We start from the raw sequence: 17,628 nt of genomic DNA on the forward strand, positions 1-17,628 counted from the left end.
CCCAAATCAAAGCTATATAATTTCACCAAAAAGGGCTCTTAAGAATTCAACGATCTGTTTGGTTGATGAAAAAGAGGATAATTTAGATGCAGAAGAGATTTAATTATGTTGCCATTGATTTATAAACAAGAAATAAGAGAAAATGAATTAGCTTTGTCACATAAACAATTTAAAAAAGAATCAAGAAACAAGAGTAAACGAATTAGTTGTCACATTAAAATATAAATCAAGAAAAATCTAAATGTGCTTTTCAATTCTGTGTTAAATTACAAGTTGATTTGGGATTATTTTACGAAGTGGATTAGATTAGAAAGATATCACCACTTACATTCAATCCATCTCATTAGGTAAAAAGGGTGTAAAAAATCAAATATCTAAGAAAGTTAATTTTGTTATAATTTTTGTTATATTGATTGGGTTGAAGTATATGCAATTCTATTTTATACATTTGATTGTTTTGGAAGTTCTTACTTGTATCTTGGAAATTATCTCCATGAAGAGGGAAATATATACCTATAGGTAGGGTTACAAGCATATCCAAGCTAAGAGACCATTCAAGTAGATAACAAATGTTGCTTTTTCATTTCGAAGAAGAGAGTTAAAAAAATCAAATGTAGAGGATGCTAATGGTTGGTTGAAAGATTCAAACAAGTTCTTATCTTTTTTTTTAGTGTTTGAATTTTTGTTTTTGAAGACTATGCAAAATAGAACAATGTGTAAAGTTGAAAAATATTTTCTCTGAATTATGAGGTGAAGCTCTTTGTAAAATGAAACAAAATTAAAATTCTATAAGACTGAGGCTGTGGATTAAAAATTATAATTTTACATGCACAAAATTTTCTTTTGGATGTTTCTAAGGTGTAATAGAAAATGAGTTACTTCATCACATTTTTTAATTCTTTTTGGATACGAACACATTATTTTATAGTTCATACATACATAAACATAAAAAGTTACATTTTAAATGAATATGAAGAAGCTAACTTGTCACAATACACACTCACCCATTTTAGGCTTGAATTCCCAATCGATATGAGGGACGAATGAATTGATGCTGCCCCTTTTTCATATTATTTGTTGCCCCCTGATCAAAGCTTGATGAAGCCCTACTATTCTAATAGGGAGAAAGATGTTTGGCAGTTTTTAGGTGTGGGTGATAAATTGTAGAAACAAAATTGAATATTTATTAGCGCACAGAAGATAAAATCTCACAAACCAAATAACATGGTATTAACATACAAAGTTGTAAATATTGATTTAACAATATTCACAATGCAAAACTTATAATTATTAATAATGTGTATTTGATAAGTAAAATCTATTACAAGATATCAAATAAACATGTAACAAAATTACATAATTCAAAACAATTTCATATCCAAACATAAAGAGCTTGAACAATAAAATTTTATGCAAAACGTAATAAATTAACCATTAATTTGTTTCAAATACAACATTACTATATAGAGATATTCAAAATATCACTTTGTACAATCATGTGTTGAAGGACAAATAATTAAAAAAAACAAAACATAAAAATTAAAATCGTTAAAGCATGCATACACTTATCGGTATACCAGTACATATAGAATTGAAAGAAGTAAAGCAACCAATAAGCCAATCACATAAATGAATACCATAACACACGAAATTATACGTGGAAAACCTCAAAGAGGAAAAACCATGGTGGGATTTGTGGCCCACAATATCAATCCACTGACCATATGAAGAGATATTACAAAATATAGGGGCCTACACTTGCAGGAAGGCTTACAATCTAGAGAAATGAATGAACTACTAAGATAGCATTTTTTATGCCTGAATACAATTCCGGTTAAGCTGTGTTTGTTCTGGTTTGAAACCTTAAACCCTTTACTGGAATAACCCTTTACAAAAATATCCTCTCATACACAATCTCTCTCATATATTTCACATCTGCTATCCATCCATATTCGCATCCTTATCATCATCTTCATATATCAAAATGATCTAATCCAATTGACCTATATACCCTATACAATTTATCATGCCTTATGTCGGCTTACAAGGATACTTACAATATCAATATACCTGTCGACTAGATAACATAAATACATGAATATCAAAAACAATTTCTGATGTCGGATCCAAAAGATGTCGACCTTCAATACTGATAACCTTATTCTAAACCATGTCGGCTTGCATTTCCGGTAATCAAAGAAATCCTTCCATCCTACTGGTGTCGATGTCGATGAAGTGTCTGTGAAGTGCCTACCGGTACACAACTGGACCAAAACATAAAGCCAGAACAAGATACCATGTTGCCATCAATGACAACATAGTGAAACCAACCAATTGAGTGTCAATTGCCAACAGTGGCTTGGGAGGGTTTCAAGCTTAAATGCTTTCATACTTACTCATGTGAGAAAGAGTGGGGGTGGAGGTGGCATGCTCCCACATGAGAATATTAAAGGGAATTTAAACACTTATCGTATTATGACAAGTTTGATATTCTGGAGATTTAAAAATAGATGAAATATTAGTGGGGGCTAATGAGACATTAAATTAATTAACCATGGATTAATTAATCAAGGTGGGAGAAATTGGAGGGAATAAGGCTATTTACTTAATTTGATTTTAAGTAATTAACCTTAGAGAAGAAGCAAAAGATTAATTAATTAAATAATGAGTTATTCAATTAATTATGGGAATGAGGATTAATTAAATAATAAATTATTTAATTAAATAAAGAATGAAATTTAATTAAATAATTATTTAATTAATTACATGAATGTAGAAATGTAGTGGATTGCAAGGATAAATATGTTTTAATTCATTTTACTAATTAGTGCAAAAAATGATGAGTTGAGATTTAGAGATGAATTTGGGGGTCTCTATGTTTTGCCCTTCTTTGATATGGCGTTATGACTAAAAGAAGAAACATCATGTCAAAGAAGATAATGATACGCTCTAGTCAGTTGGAAGGAATGACCCGCCAAAAAAGGTGATGGAATTGATGCCCTTTTGAGAGTTCGTCCAAAAAAATTCATTGAGGTGAGCTTTCAAAATAAAGAAATAAAAATTGAGAAAAATAGATAAATGACAAATAAATTGTAGAAGAAAGAGTGAAAGAGGTGAAGAATGAGGACTTGGGAGGCTTATAATTATGCTTAGGGGGGTGTGAATAATTTATTTGAACCCTAAGACATTAGGAGATTAGAGTTTAAAACACATAAAAGAGCTAGGAGAAGATGACCAACATCCCATACCACACCCACTAGGTAGGAAGAGTGAGGTAGTATGAGTGACCACTAGAGGTAGGAGCATTGGTATGTATAAAAATTTGAACCCTTGAGATAGTTTAGGATAAAATAAAGATAAGTTAAAAGGTGGTCAAATGGAAGCATTGATTCATAATTATTGCTTGTATTAGTAGATTAGTGCTTGGACGAGTGGAATAATGCTTGTATATGCATAAGCACTTGCGTTAAAAAAGGGTCATATATGATGAAGAAGAATCACTTGCACTTTTTATGCTTGTGCTAGTATAGTGGTACTTGCATAAACAATTTGATGATTACATCAATTGACACAGTTTGCATTGACAAAGTGACACTTACATGGATTGGCAGTTGTGTTGATTGAGCAATGTCATTGATAAAGTGGTGCTTGCAAGGATTGGGTGTGTTGGATATTGCTGCTGCTAGGATATGTTGTTGTCATTGATGTCAACATATTCCTCTGTTTTGGTGTTGCAGAGAATTGTCTTGGTGATCCGGTGATTGTAGTGAGTTGATTTGGTTGGTATACCTGTTTGCTATGCTGAATCAACTAGAGATAAATCATTCTTAATTAATTACATGATTCTATGTGGTGATTTGATCGAGTTGAGGATTTCAGTATGGAGATTGATTTTTCAATGTTTAGTGTTTAGTGTTGCAATGTTTTGGTGTTTGATCTGTTGTGCTCCGATATGATCATATCTTGTGTTGCGGATTTGCGAGAGTGTTTGGGATGTTTGCATGTACCTTCATTTCAGATGGTTTGTGATTTGATTCTTCACAAGCTATCTTTCTTGTCCGAGTTGCTGCTATTAAGTAGTGTTAGCGTGTTGATCGATGAAGATTTGAATAAGTGGTTTTGGTGCAGCTGTTGTGGATGGTTCTAACATGCTTGTTGGTGTTTCCTAATCATGTCCTATTTGTTTTGATGGTCTGCATTGATCATTGTGCGTGTTCTTGATGATCTTCTGGGTTCGGTGACATTCTTCGTTTTATGCTGTATTTTTGGTGATGTAACGTGTTGCGGTTGATCTTGGCGAGATTTCCAGCAGTGGTGCGCGTTCGAGGAGTTGATTTAGGTCCATGCTATGTTTTTTATGACATTGTATTGGTCAGGTGGTTGATTTATGTATCGTGTGATGCAATTTTGTAATTAGGTGTGAAGGGTTTGGTTGACCTTGTAGTCAAGGTTGATGATTTGTATAAATAGGTGTTATATTTGTGGTTCAGTGATGTATAGTTGTTGAGTATGCATTATTAGAGAGTAGTGTATGTGCGATCAAGTGAATTCATCTTTCGGTGTGGTGTGTTGAGCAGAGATTGGTGAAGGACAAACATATGAGCTTAACCGGAATTGTCATCAGGCATTAGCAGATGCTATTTTTATAGTTCATCATTTTCAGATTGTAGTCCGAATTTATTTGTAAGGTAGTGAACCTTCCCTAAGGGTTGGAGCCTTCTACGTCATTGTAATTTGAGCAGTGAGCTCTAGGAAGTGTGCATGAATGCATGTGCATTCCCCACTGTAATATTTACACATATTATAGCAGAGTATCATCTTATTGTGGGTAGGTTCCCACCGTAGTTATTCCCTTAATCGGATTTTCCACATCAAAATATTGGTATTATGTGTGTTGCTATCATTGTTGTTATCTTTATTTTTTCTGCAGTTGATCAGATCTAAGATTGTACTTAATTTTTTTAATCCGGTGAAAACTGATTCACCCCCCCTCAGTTTTCCTTCCTTGTTGTTGCCAACATGGGTAGATAGGCTAGAATTTTTCTTAAAAAAAGGTTTGGGGAGTGTAAGCGTGATTTCTGAATCTCTTATCATGAGAGAGATGACTGATGGTTATGAGGTTGATGTAGTTGTTGACTAAGATGGATCAAGATATTTTGGAGGCTGTGGGGTTGCATGAGGTAGCATATATATTAGAGATCCCAAAATATAGGTCTACAATGACAACCCTAGTGGAGAGATGGAAGAGTGATACCGGTTCTTTCTCCTATTCATGAGGGAGATGACACTGACATTAGAGGATGTATAAAGCATATTTTTTATTCCTATTCATGAATTGATAGTGCAGTATTGGTTGGAGAGGTCAGAGATATATTTGGAGCAACTATTAACGACAACAAAATTGCCCTTGACAAGTGCAAAGATGTATTTGATGGATGGTGTGAGATTATTAGAGGATTCACCCCTATTTTTAGTGGGATCTTTTGCTCTAGACCTCTCAAGGGTTCAATCACTCAAGGTGACACTCCAGAGGATCCTTCTACATGCTAGGTGAAACCAACTCCCCATCCCAACTTCTATTGATCATGATTGATCATCTCATTGATATGACTAAGACTGCACTCCTAAGGTTTGATAACCTACTCACTCCCTTGGACCCTACTCTAGGATCAACACTTGACTCTTAAGCCTCTCCATACCCTAACACAAGGTAGACTCTTCCCACATTCATTTGAAGGTATTAAAAACCCAACCAAACTCCACATACATTTGAAGGTATTAAAAACCCAACCAAACTCCACATACTAACTTAACACCATCATACCATTAGGCTAATCAAAAATAACTTTTTGATTAAATAAAACCAAAGTTACCTTCTCGCTGTCCTCTTAGATATAGCTATACACAGAGGTATATAACTTTTGAACCCGATAAAAACTCCTCAATCTCTCTAGTGAGATTCTAAGGAAATGGATTTGGAAAAACATAAAAAAAATGTAGACAAATCCAATGGTTTAACTCCAAGATATGGCCCCTGCATCAGGCTACATTTTTCTGTGATTGTCATTTTGTCACATTATGACAGTCTGATGCTATCTTTGGAAACCCACTGGTTTTAAGCCCTCCCTTTGGAACTCCACTTGCTCCAACACCTTAGGAAGGTTTTAAATACACCAAACAACACTCCCCTAAGTCCTCCTGGCCATCATATGTTGGCATATGCACACTCCAATGAGACATTGTATGTGATTGAAGGTTTTGTCATTGATGGCAACCTTGCAATCCTATGGCACTAGCAAGACATTATACCGGCAAAGCATTATACATGCAACCTTGCAATCCTATGGCACTGGCAAGACATTATACTGGCAACGCATTACACCGACAAGATAGTGCATCGGCATCAATAGATCACTTAGGACACCGACACCGGCACAGAAGAAAAGATGTATACCGACACAGAGGCCGATAGGATTTTTGTTATGTAATATTTTGTTTATTATTGTAAGCCGACTTGACAAATTGTAAAATGACTCTTATATATAAAGGAGATCATTGTAGACATTTGTAGAAGTGATGTAGGAGCATAAAAGAAAATATTAGGTAGACCTAATGTGTGAAATATAGGTCAAGGGTATATGTAAAGAACAAAGTAGGAACCGGTATTGAATCTGGCATTGAATATGCTATTGTAAAGCAGTACAAGTTATTGGATTAGTAAAATCCTTATTGTAAGTCAGTGTGACTTCCCATTGAGCAGTGAGCTCTAAGCAGTTGGCCTTCCTGCATGTGTAGGCCCCTATTGTAAGTAATATTCTCTTATTGGCTAGTGAGTGAATATTGTGGGTCACAAATCCCACCGAGGTTTTTCCCACATTGGGTTTCCTCGTTAAACATCTTGTGTTATGGTGTACTTTTCATGTGGATGTTCTTGATTTTGTTTATTGCAGTATTTCTTGCATATCGGTACACTGTTATATTATGTTCTGCATGTTTTAACTTAAGAAATTCTTATTACCGGTTAGATATTGATTCACCCCCCCTCTCAGTATCTGTGGGACCCCCAACATCATACACTTTGTCATATCAAACAAAGCCTCACGATTGACTGTAACAGTCAATCTGCCCCACTGGGACTGCAACAGTCATAAAAACCTCTTGCATGCACGTGCCAAATCCTTCATGGAACCCTGCACACACCATGGATAGGTAGAATACATCCTTGACCTCATCCCTGCCCAAAATGAGGATTGGTCAATCATTAAAACAAAATATCACATTTATAAAGCCACTGGTTACCCTAAGCTAGGGTTCTGGCAGTTTTCACAAAAATGCAAAGAACTTTGCTTAAACACAATGAAAATGAATGCCACCACTTCCAAATCAAGGTTAAATAACTCTTTTGTCATCCCTAAACAATAAACCTTCAAGATATGAACATCAAATGCATTAAAATCAATAAGGATCAGACTGTTCACGTTGAAACTCAAAAAATGCACATAAAAATATGGATTTTATTGCTCCAAATGATTGTCTTCGACCATACAATCTCAATATCCCTCAATATCATTGTTTTAAAACCTTTTATAGCACTTTTGTCCTTCAAGAACGAACCATAACCACCCAACTACCTCTAACCACTTATTTTTATCATTTTTTGCAATTTTGACAATAAAAGTTGCTCTCAAAAGTTGTCATTTGACAAACAAAGTTGTCAACATGAACAAACTTGACCCCTAGCTCTACCAACACACAAAAATGGTCTTAAGATTACCTTACAAACATTTAAAACATGTTTTATTCCTCACAAACCTATTCTACCCTTCAAAACCCAATTTTAGCCCTTTCTAGGCCTAATTGCCAATTTTGACAATTTTACACTTTTTGACCTTTTCATTATATTTCATTGAATTTATTGGCTCTAATGGCCATGATTACATTGTTTTAAGACCTTAAAGTCATTTTAGACTTCATTGCCACTTGATTCTCCATGAGGGCCTATCAGTGACCCTAGTGCACCTTGCCTCCATAGGTCTTCATAGGTGCTCCTGCACCATATTTCTTCTTGGTATTAAGTCACCAGGATTGTCAATTAGATAGTTGAATCTTGTGGAGGAGATGATATTAGAGGGTCAAGTGTTTGTATGTAATCCACATGTACTAGCCAAGCTATATAAGGACATGAATATGGTAGTATATAAATATGATATAAGCTTGGGACATGGGTTGATACTATTTCATGTATGGTCCAAGGAGCATATTTTCATTTTATGAATAGTGGCAATGAGACAGGGTTTGAGGATGGGCATACATATATCTAGATATGAAGGATTTTTGAAAAAAATATGCATGAGAGTTTGGCCTCCTAGAGGCGAGCGATTGATGAGATTGACCAAGTGGAGTGGAGGCTAGAAAGGAAATGTGAGGCTCGTATAGGTGATTAAAATTAGTTAGTGTCTATACAATCATTGTTTCTTAGTTGGGTAGACCTCTCATATAGTAAAATAATATCTAATCCATAGGGTATTGAGGTGATTCTTCTTACTGCAAGGTAAGTCATTTAGGGAGTGTTGGAATCAATAAACACTGAGAGGGGTGGGGGGTGGAATCAGTGTTTTACAGTTCACAAATTTACTAAGCTGATTCTTCAACCAAAAGATGCAAATAATTGAAAGCAAAATGTAAAAACATAAACCAAACAAACATGCAACCGTAACACCAAGATTTTTACGTGGAAACCCAAAAGGGAAAAACTATGGTGGGATTTGAACCCATAATATTATTATACTATGGCCAATTGTAAAACAATATTACAAAAGTGGAATGCACTTGCATTTAGGCACAGTGCCTAGAGCTCACTGCTCAATTACAAAATAGGATCGCAACCCCGAAGGACTCACTATCCTACAAATGAGATATAGAAACTAATATAATGTGTGAACTAGAGTATAACATCTACAAATGCCATAAATTAGTTTTGATTAGGCTCAAGAATGATCCGCTGTCATTGCTCTTGAAAACTGCTTTGTTCTTCTCTGCTACCAAATACCAGATCATTGACACTCAATATGCGCACGTGAAACTGCACTTATCACACCAAAAGCAATTTCGCACACATCCATACACACCAAAAAGATCACCCAAGTCCATCTTATATATCCGTACCACCAAAATAGATCTCTAACTAGTCGGCTACTTAAAATACCAAAATTTGAAACATGTAGACTCATGTCAGCTCAATCCTTCTACAAATCCTTATTCCGAACCTAAAACATATGATCACAAACTTCCAATAAGTTGGCCTAATCACCTCAAACTCATCAACGACCACCATAATCACCTCAAAGAATCCAGATCACACTACACCATCAAACAAGAAGATAACCCTGTTCTTCTGGTAATACTGGATACCAAACCAAGAAACTTGTACTAGAATCAACACCAGATTGATAGGATCGCGAAGTAATCTGTCTCGAACCTTGAACTACCTGCCTTGATCACCGCAACCAAAAATTATTCACCGAAATCAAGATGTGCACCATGGACTCATGCTCTATCGGTTACTGTGTTGCATTTGCCAGACTTATGCCTTATGAACAAAATGACTTCCAGTAAACCCAAACTCCATATTGTTACAATCTAGGGTTGCCATTGCACCAAAAGAGCAACCTGTTAATGCCCGATACAACCACTAGACTTATAGAATCCACAAGAGGCTGTTAAACCATGTCACGAATACCCACGAGGGACATTGTCCCACTGCCAACAATCCCCCTCCCAGCATCACTCGTCGCAACCTACATGATTCGAACATGTAACCAAGCTTTGATACCACTTGTTACAAGATAGGGTTGTCGTTGCACCAAAAGATCGACTTGTCAATGCCCAATACAATCACTAGATTTATATAATCCATAGGAGGCTATTAAACCATGTCACAAATCCTTGCGAGGGACGCTGGCCCACTACCAACACATACACTGGATAAGATTACTAGGATGAGTTTCCATCAATGAAAACCCCGAAGTAATCTTCATGCATATAACATCATGAATCTTCACCGGAGCATCACCAAAATAGTGTCTTTTGCCAATAATCTCCCCCTTTGGCATTGATGGCAACACTGTGAAAAATGACAAGTGATCCAAGAATCCAAAACTGCAATCAATCCAAAAATTTGTATACTCAATTGACTCCCCCTAAGAATGTGCACCATTTTTCATTTCTCTCTCTCTCCCTCTTTGACATTAATGGAAAAGGTAGGAATCCGCCAAAACTTATGTACAAAATAATGTATGCAATAATTTACAAGAATTTGAAAATATCCGCATAAGTTACCTTCAAGGATTTCAAGTACTCATTCCATCCTCTTAGGAAACAATCCAAAATATTTATTAAGGCACTGAACATGTATGCATGAACTTCTACATCCTTAAGGTCTGCCAGAACATATTTACCCAAAGCAGTTATTGCATCCTGTTGAGCACCAAGTAAGGTATCCATCCGGGGAGTTATTAAACTTTTCAATTTTCCCACACTGCTTATCATTTGTTCCTTTTTTTTTATTTGGGCCCTTTATTTTATTAATGAGATCCATTATTTGGGCTTCAAGGCTACTCAGAAAGACTGAATGGGGGGCAAATGATTGTGCTATACCAGCTAATTTCCCTTCAAGATCTCTTATCTTCTTATCAATGTCTGCAGAAAACTTAGGTAAAAAGAGATATGACTTGAATATTTTACCGCCTTTATCCAAAGCATCTTCAACACTTCTCACTACGGATTTCAAAACTGCCCTATAGCCTCAATTGTTTAAAAAAATATTTGGAACCTTATCTCACTGAACTTATTCAAAACCTTTATGTCTGTTGCTTTCTCTAATGATACAAAATCTAATTCAACTTTACTCAACATACCCTTGAGCCTACCAAAGGGTGTGTCACTAGAAATTTGCTTAAGGTTAGGCAAAATCTTCTCCAAAACTACAGTTGCCAAAGATATAACTTCTTTTTCTTCTAATGTAGACTTAAGTAAGTCCTCACTTGCTTTGATCTGCGTGAGAGTGGCCAATTTTAGTTCTTGAAGAGGGTACATGAGGGTACTCAATTTTACCGGACCATGAGAGAAATCCTCCTCATCAACTGCAATCTGCTTTCCTTTATCAGGCATAGTGGCTTTTGTCATGGTCACCAGAGCTTCATTAGTATGCTCTTCACCCTTCTCCTTCACAACTTTTTCAATTTTTACATCCTCTTCTCCTTTGTCACCATCTCCTTCACCCTTTCTTGCTTCACTTAACTCCTCAACTATCATTTCAGTAATGATTTCTATCTCTGGAGGATCCTGTGTAGCTTCATTGGAGTTGTTAATTGCTTGATTGTTAGTGGTATCATCTGCAACTTCCGGTTCAACTGGATCAATCTGTATAGATGGCTAATCCTGAGGAAATTCAGATTGAACATGGACCACCGTAGGAGAAGTATCTTTTCTTGATTTTCCTCCCGGTTGAGAGTCATCCTTCTTCAGAATAACCTGATAGTTATTTTCTTTCAAAATTCTCCTCAAAATACCCTCTGTATCCTTTACTACTTTCTCTACTCTTCAGAACATTATTTTATTTACTCTGTGCTTGCTCTGGAAGCTTTCCTTTGCAAGTACCAAAATTCTTGGTATATCTTCTCTTGTTATTTCTGGACACAACTTCTCTAAGACAAGTTCTTTTAGCCTTTCATCTTCTATACTAGCTTTGTGTCTTTGGGCATCCAAGATATCATATAATTCTTTTGGGATCATGGATGATAATTGAATCAATGCTTTACTAAAAGAAATCATGTAGTGTACAACTGCCTCTTCAATAACTCTCCGAACTTTCTCAGAAGAATGATCATAATATACCGAAAGGTTTGTCAAATTACCTTCATTAACTATTGTACCTACAATCTTCTGTAATGGAGGTACAATTGTGAAGGAACTTTCAATCTTACTGGATTTAAGAGTTTCATCTATCTCAGATTTCTTCTTGCCTACTCTTGTCTTGCCGGATGGCTCACCTTGTGTTTTAGCTTTCTTTGCAAAAGGAGCAGCACTAGATACAGGTTTTCTGACAACTCTGGCAAATGTAGTTATTTTCTTCACTTCTCTGACCTCTTCATCTAATTTATTTTCCTCCTCTACAGCAACATACTTCCTTGCAAATTTCTCTTTCTTCCTCTTTTCTACTCCACGAGTTGATGTAGATTGAGGCTTAGGTGGAGGGACTGGCTTCTGCACACTAGAGGTAGGTGCAGACTTGCTTGGCTTAGCCTTGGATTGCTTGGGAGGAGTAGGAATTGGTTTAGCTTGTGGATTCACCACATCTTCCTCCTTTAGAATTTTTTTCTCTCTTGCCCTCTGCACTACTTCCTAGGTTATGCCCATTTACTCATCTAGTTCTTCAACTTCCTTTCTTACTATTCTTTTCCTTCTGGGCCTAGTGAATTTCTTATGGAGGTCCAGGTCCTTCTCCTGGAAGGTGCCAAATCTCTCTTCTTTCTGGTCCACTGGTTGACTTAACAAGTGTTGAGCATATGCATCAAGCGTGAATGCATCCACCTCATACCCCATGGGAATGATCTAGACAATCCTTGGCTCAACTGCCTCCATATGACATTGATCTTTTTCAACCATAAAATAAATAGTTTTCTCATACTTCTCCACTATATCTTTAGGAATTCTTTCTCTGCTTTTCTTAGTGGCTTGAAAGGTTTTGAAATAGCCCCATAAAGTTGATTTTTGCATAACATTGTCACCCAAACCCAACAATCTTTCCTTGATTTGCATGGCTATCGGCTTATCATAAGCCCACTGGACTTTACCAATTATGGGAATCTCATTCATGAAGTAAAGTGCTAAACAGACAATTAGGGATCCAAACTTGAAGACATGTTTCTTATATTGTTTTATCTTCTTCAGGTTGCTCATTAACTCATTGAGGAGTACTGTACAAAGATCATACCTTTTTTCTTCCTTCAACATCTCATAGGCTGCAAAGATGGTCGTACCATAGACAAAATGCAGCTTGCTTGATTGATATATGTTTTATCCAATAACCATCAAGGCAAATTTAACATCATGCTCAATAATGCCATTGATAGTCATTGATCGACTGTCAAACTGAGATCCAATAATCTTTGCTAGCGTTGTATTCTGTATTTTCCTTAATCCGAGGACTTCACCAGTTGTTTTCAAATAGGTAACTACTTCAATAGCTTGTTTGGTTATCTTGTAAGGATGATCCAATCACATAAAATCATTGTGAACTTTGCTCATAACATACTAGACCCATTCTGCTTCATCGAGTACCGAAAAATGAATAAATTGCACAAAACCCTTATCCCGAAGTTCCTTGAATTTCGGCTTCAGATTGACCAAATTATTCGACAGATGCTTGTTGTAGAGTGATAACATATTAGCGTTGCCCAATTCTTCGAGGTTGCAGTGGATATAAGCCCTAATATCCTCGTTATGAAGCACACCATATGGGATTGAAGAAAATGCGCCTTTTGGATCATCTTCAATGGATTTAAACGAATGCCTCTTGAATATAGGTCTTGCTCTCTCATAAATTTCTACCACCAAAGGAGTCTCAACACTAGATGCAAATGCCATATCAAATTAAGGGTATGAAAAGATTACTCGCAAACGGATAAATACCTCTTTCGATCTCAACTTGATGCTAGAAATCTCTGGATGATCGCTTCTAACTTGATTAACACAACTCAAACTCATTTGGATTTCTCTTCTTCTCTTACTCTCGTTCGCATTATGAAAAATGAATGACTAAAATACCCCTTTCATCTATCAGAAACCTAATTTCCATTTGTAATAAATGCACAACCCTAAAGTCTTCCGGTTTCTATGAAATCGCCTTCCAGGATCTACAATATTTATGAAGTCTTCCGGATATCATCTACATACCTGATCTAGATCTTCTGCAACCTTTCGGAACTGGTTACAAATCTCTGCAAGGGGGTTCAAAGGATCTACAAGATAATCTGCCCCCTAAGGCAAAAATGCCCTAGTTATCAGATGAGGTTCCATCACTAGATTCAGGTGTGGAGTCATTTTGCACATTTGAATCTTCCTTCTTCACTCACATCTTCTTATGCTGATCTCTTATTTCGTCTACCTTAGCTTTTCCTTTTTCATCTAATTTTTTCTTGTTCACCAGTGCATTCTTGCTTCTACAATGTCTTGCAATATAACCTAGTTTGTTACATGCATGGCAGAGAACATTCCTTTCCATAGGCCTAAAGTTCGTCTGATTTGGTCTCATCCTGCATTGGTTAGCTATATGTCCAAACATCCCACAAGCATAGCATCTCTTGTTCTAAAAGTTATTTATCACCGTTCTACACGTGTTTGACTTATGACCAAAGTTGTTGCATATGAAATATTGACCGGTAAAGGTAGGACCGTTGTTCATATTATGCATCTTACTTCTGCATTGACTTGCCATATGACCAAATTTACCACACAAAAAAAAAACATTTTCCATTGAATTTATAGGCATTAGGTTGTCTTACTAGAGGTTTCTTGTCCTTCTTATGATGATTGTTTTGACAAGAATCAGAGGATTCTCCTTTTTCAAATCCAAGTCCACCCGTGTCTTTCCCATGTCTCTGACTTTGCAGCATCTCATCCAACTGAGATGAACTAGCTTTGAATTTTTCTTTGTACTCATTGTCAGTAGTCAGCTCATCTCTCAGAATTATGATTTGCCTGTCAAGTTCTTGTCCATCATTCTTTGTTTGCACCAATTCAAACTTCAACTGTTCATTCTCATATGTCAATCTATAGCATTAATCAAAACTATCCTTCAGTGATTGAGTTAGGGTTTCCTCATTTTTCTTTCGGTCCTCAATCTCCTTAATCAACTTCATTACAATTGATTGCATCTCATTCTTCAAAACTACATTCTCCCTAGCCAGCCTCTCACACTCATCTGTCTTGTCTTGTAGGGCTTGATTGTCAACACTTTGTTCTTCTTTCTCTTGCAACTTGTCCATCATCTCCTTTCTCTTTTCTCTAGAAGTGTTCAATTGATCTTTCAATGTCTTAATGAATTCTTCAGCTTCATTCAAATTTCTTTTCAGGCTACTCTTTTCCTTCATTGCTTCATCAAGATCTTCAAGTGCCACAATAAGCTGTTTTTGCAAACTAGAGTCGATTGATTCAATCTTCCGGATCTTCCTCAAGCTGTTAGGATTCTTCAAAGGAACTAGGCTCTGATACCAATTTTTGGAATCAATGAACAATGAGAGGGGGGGGGGATGAGTCAGTGTTTTGCAGTTCACAAATTTACTAAGCTGATTCTTCAACGACCAGATACAAATAACTGAAAGCAAAATGTAGAAACATAAAACAAATAAACATGCAACCATACCACAAGGATTTTTACGTGGAAACCCAATAGGGAAAAACCACGGTGGGATTTGATCCCACAATATTATTATACTATGGTCAGTAGTAAAACAATATTACAAAAGAGAAATGCACTTGCATTCAGGCACACTGCTCAATTACAAAACATGACTGCAACCCCGAAGGACTCACTGTCATAAAAAATGAGATATATAAACTAATACAATGTGTGAACTGGAGTATAGCATCTACAAATGCTAGAATTCAGTTCTGGTTAGGCTCAGGAATGATCCACTGCCACTGCTATGTTTTGCTCTCCTATCAAATACTAGATCATTAACACTCAAGATGCGCACATGAAACTGTGCTTAATCACACCAAAATCAATTTTGCACACATCCATATATATCAAAAAGATCACCCAAGTCCATCTTATATATCCGCACCACCAAAATAGATATCTAACTAGTCGACTACTTAAAACAACAAAATGTGAAACGTGTAGACTCATGTTGGCTCAATCCTTCTACAAATCCTTATTCCGGACCTAAAACATATGATTACAAGCCTCCAATAAGTCGGCCCAATCACCTCAAACTCATCAACGATCACCAAAATTACCTCAAAGAATCCATATCACACTCTATACCATCAAACAAGAAGATAACCCTATTCTTTCGGTAATACTGGATACCAGACCAAGAAACTTGCACTAGAATCAACACCAGATTGATAGGATCACTAAGTAATCTGTCTCGAACCTCAAACTACTTGCCTTGATCACCGCAACCAAAAATACTTCACTGAAATCAAGATGTGCACCATGGACTCATGTTCTACTGGTTACTATGTTCCACCTGCCAGATTTATGCCTTATGAACAAAATGACTTCCGATAAACCCAAACTCCATATACCAGATAGGATTACTAGGCTGAGTTTCCATCAATGACAACCCTGAAGTAATCTTTATACATCTAACATCATGAATCTTCACCGGAGCATCATCGAAATAGTGTCTTTTGGCAACATGGAGGTATTTTTGCATGGGTGACTTGGAAGATAGGGCCATGGGGATTCCAATGGATAGTTTTTGGGCATGGGTAAGTTGGTTAAATTTATTTGAAATAAATTGTGCCATGATTGAATGTAATTGATGTAGGGGTGACTCTTGATTATGTAGAGTCATGGGTGACTCATCATCTAGTGAAGTTGACAATGCCTAGTGATGGATGGACAATAGACTACTGAAGTGGATATTAAGGAGGAGAGAGAGGAGATGGAAGTGGATGAGGCATAGTAGGGGGAGGATGTTGGGGTGAGGTTGGTTATAATTATTTTTGATCTAGATGCATCCTAGAGGAAGAGAGACGAGATCCTAATAGTGAGGGATAATGCTATAGGAAAAAAAGTAGTTTGCATATGGTAGTGGGTGAGAGGGACACACTATAGACAAAGAGGAACAAACTATCGGGAGAGTTGGACTTACATAGGTCTAGGGGAGATAACCTTTAGGTGGATAGAGATAGAACCTAGGTGCAATTAGATATAGCATAGAGGGAGAGGGGTGAAACCTAAGATTAGAGATAGGTAGTTGAAGGAGGTGGAGTGGAGGCTTAGCTAAGAGAAAAGAGTAATGCATTAGCTATTAAAATACAATAGGATTAGTGGAATTTACAATGGCGCACAAGTACTAGGCTCTTATATTAGTAGATATGACAATATTCACAACATAATTTATAGAGGTAGGGCATGAGGTTGAGTAATATCATTATCTTAATGAGTAGGAGATTCCCATAGAGTAAAGAGAAACATCTTATGTAGCTAGATCAACTAGAATATCTACACAATTGCGGAGGTCAAGGAGGACACCTGCCAATTTAGTGGGACAACCATTGATATGACCTAGGGGACTAGATGACAATGGTAGATAGAGATAGCTAGATGTATGGATGATTTTATTTATTTATTTTGATGTATATTTCTCCTAGCTCTTCAGAGAATTCTTGTAATCTAGATTATGGACACCTTATATTATCATGCATTTTTTATATGTATATATGTTACAATCATAATTTTATGATAATATATGTGATGTGGTTATTTAAAATACATATGCAATGATACAATGTTATGATTTTATCCATTGTGCATGATTTATGTGATGTGTTTGTTTGACTAAGTATTACAAATTTATGATGATGTATTTATGAGATGTATCACAATAG

The sequence above is a fragment of the Cryptomeria japonica genome, chromosome 3 (assembly GCF_030272615.1).
Source record: "Cryptomeria japonica chromosome 3, Sugi_1.0, whole genome shotgun sequence".
Classification (NCBI taxonomy): domain Eukaryota; kingdom Viridiplantae; phylum Streptophyta; class Pinopsida; order Cupressales; family Cupressaceae; genus Cryptomeria; species Cryptomeria japonica.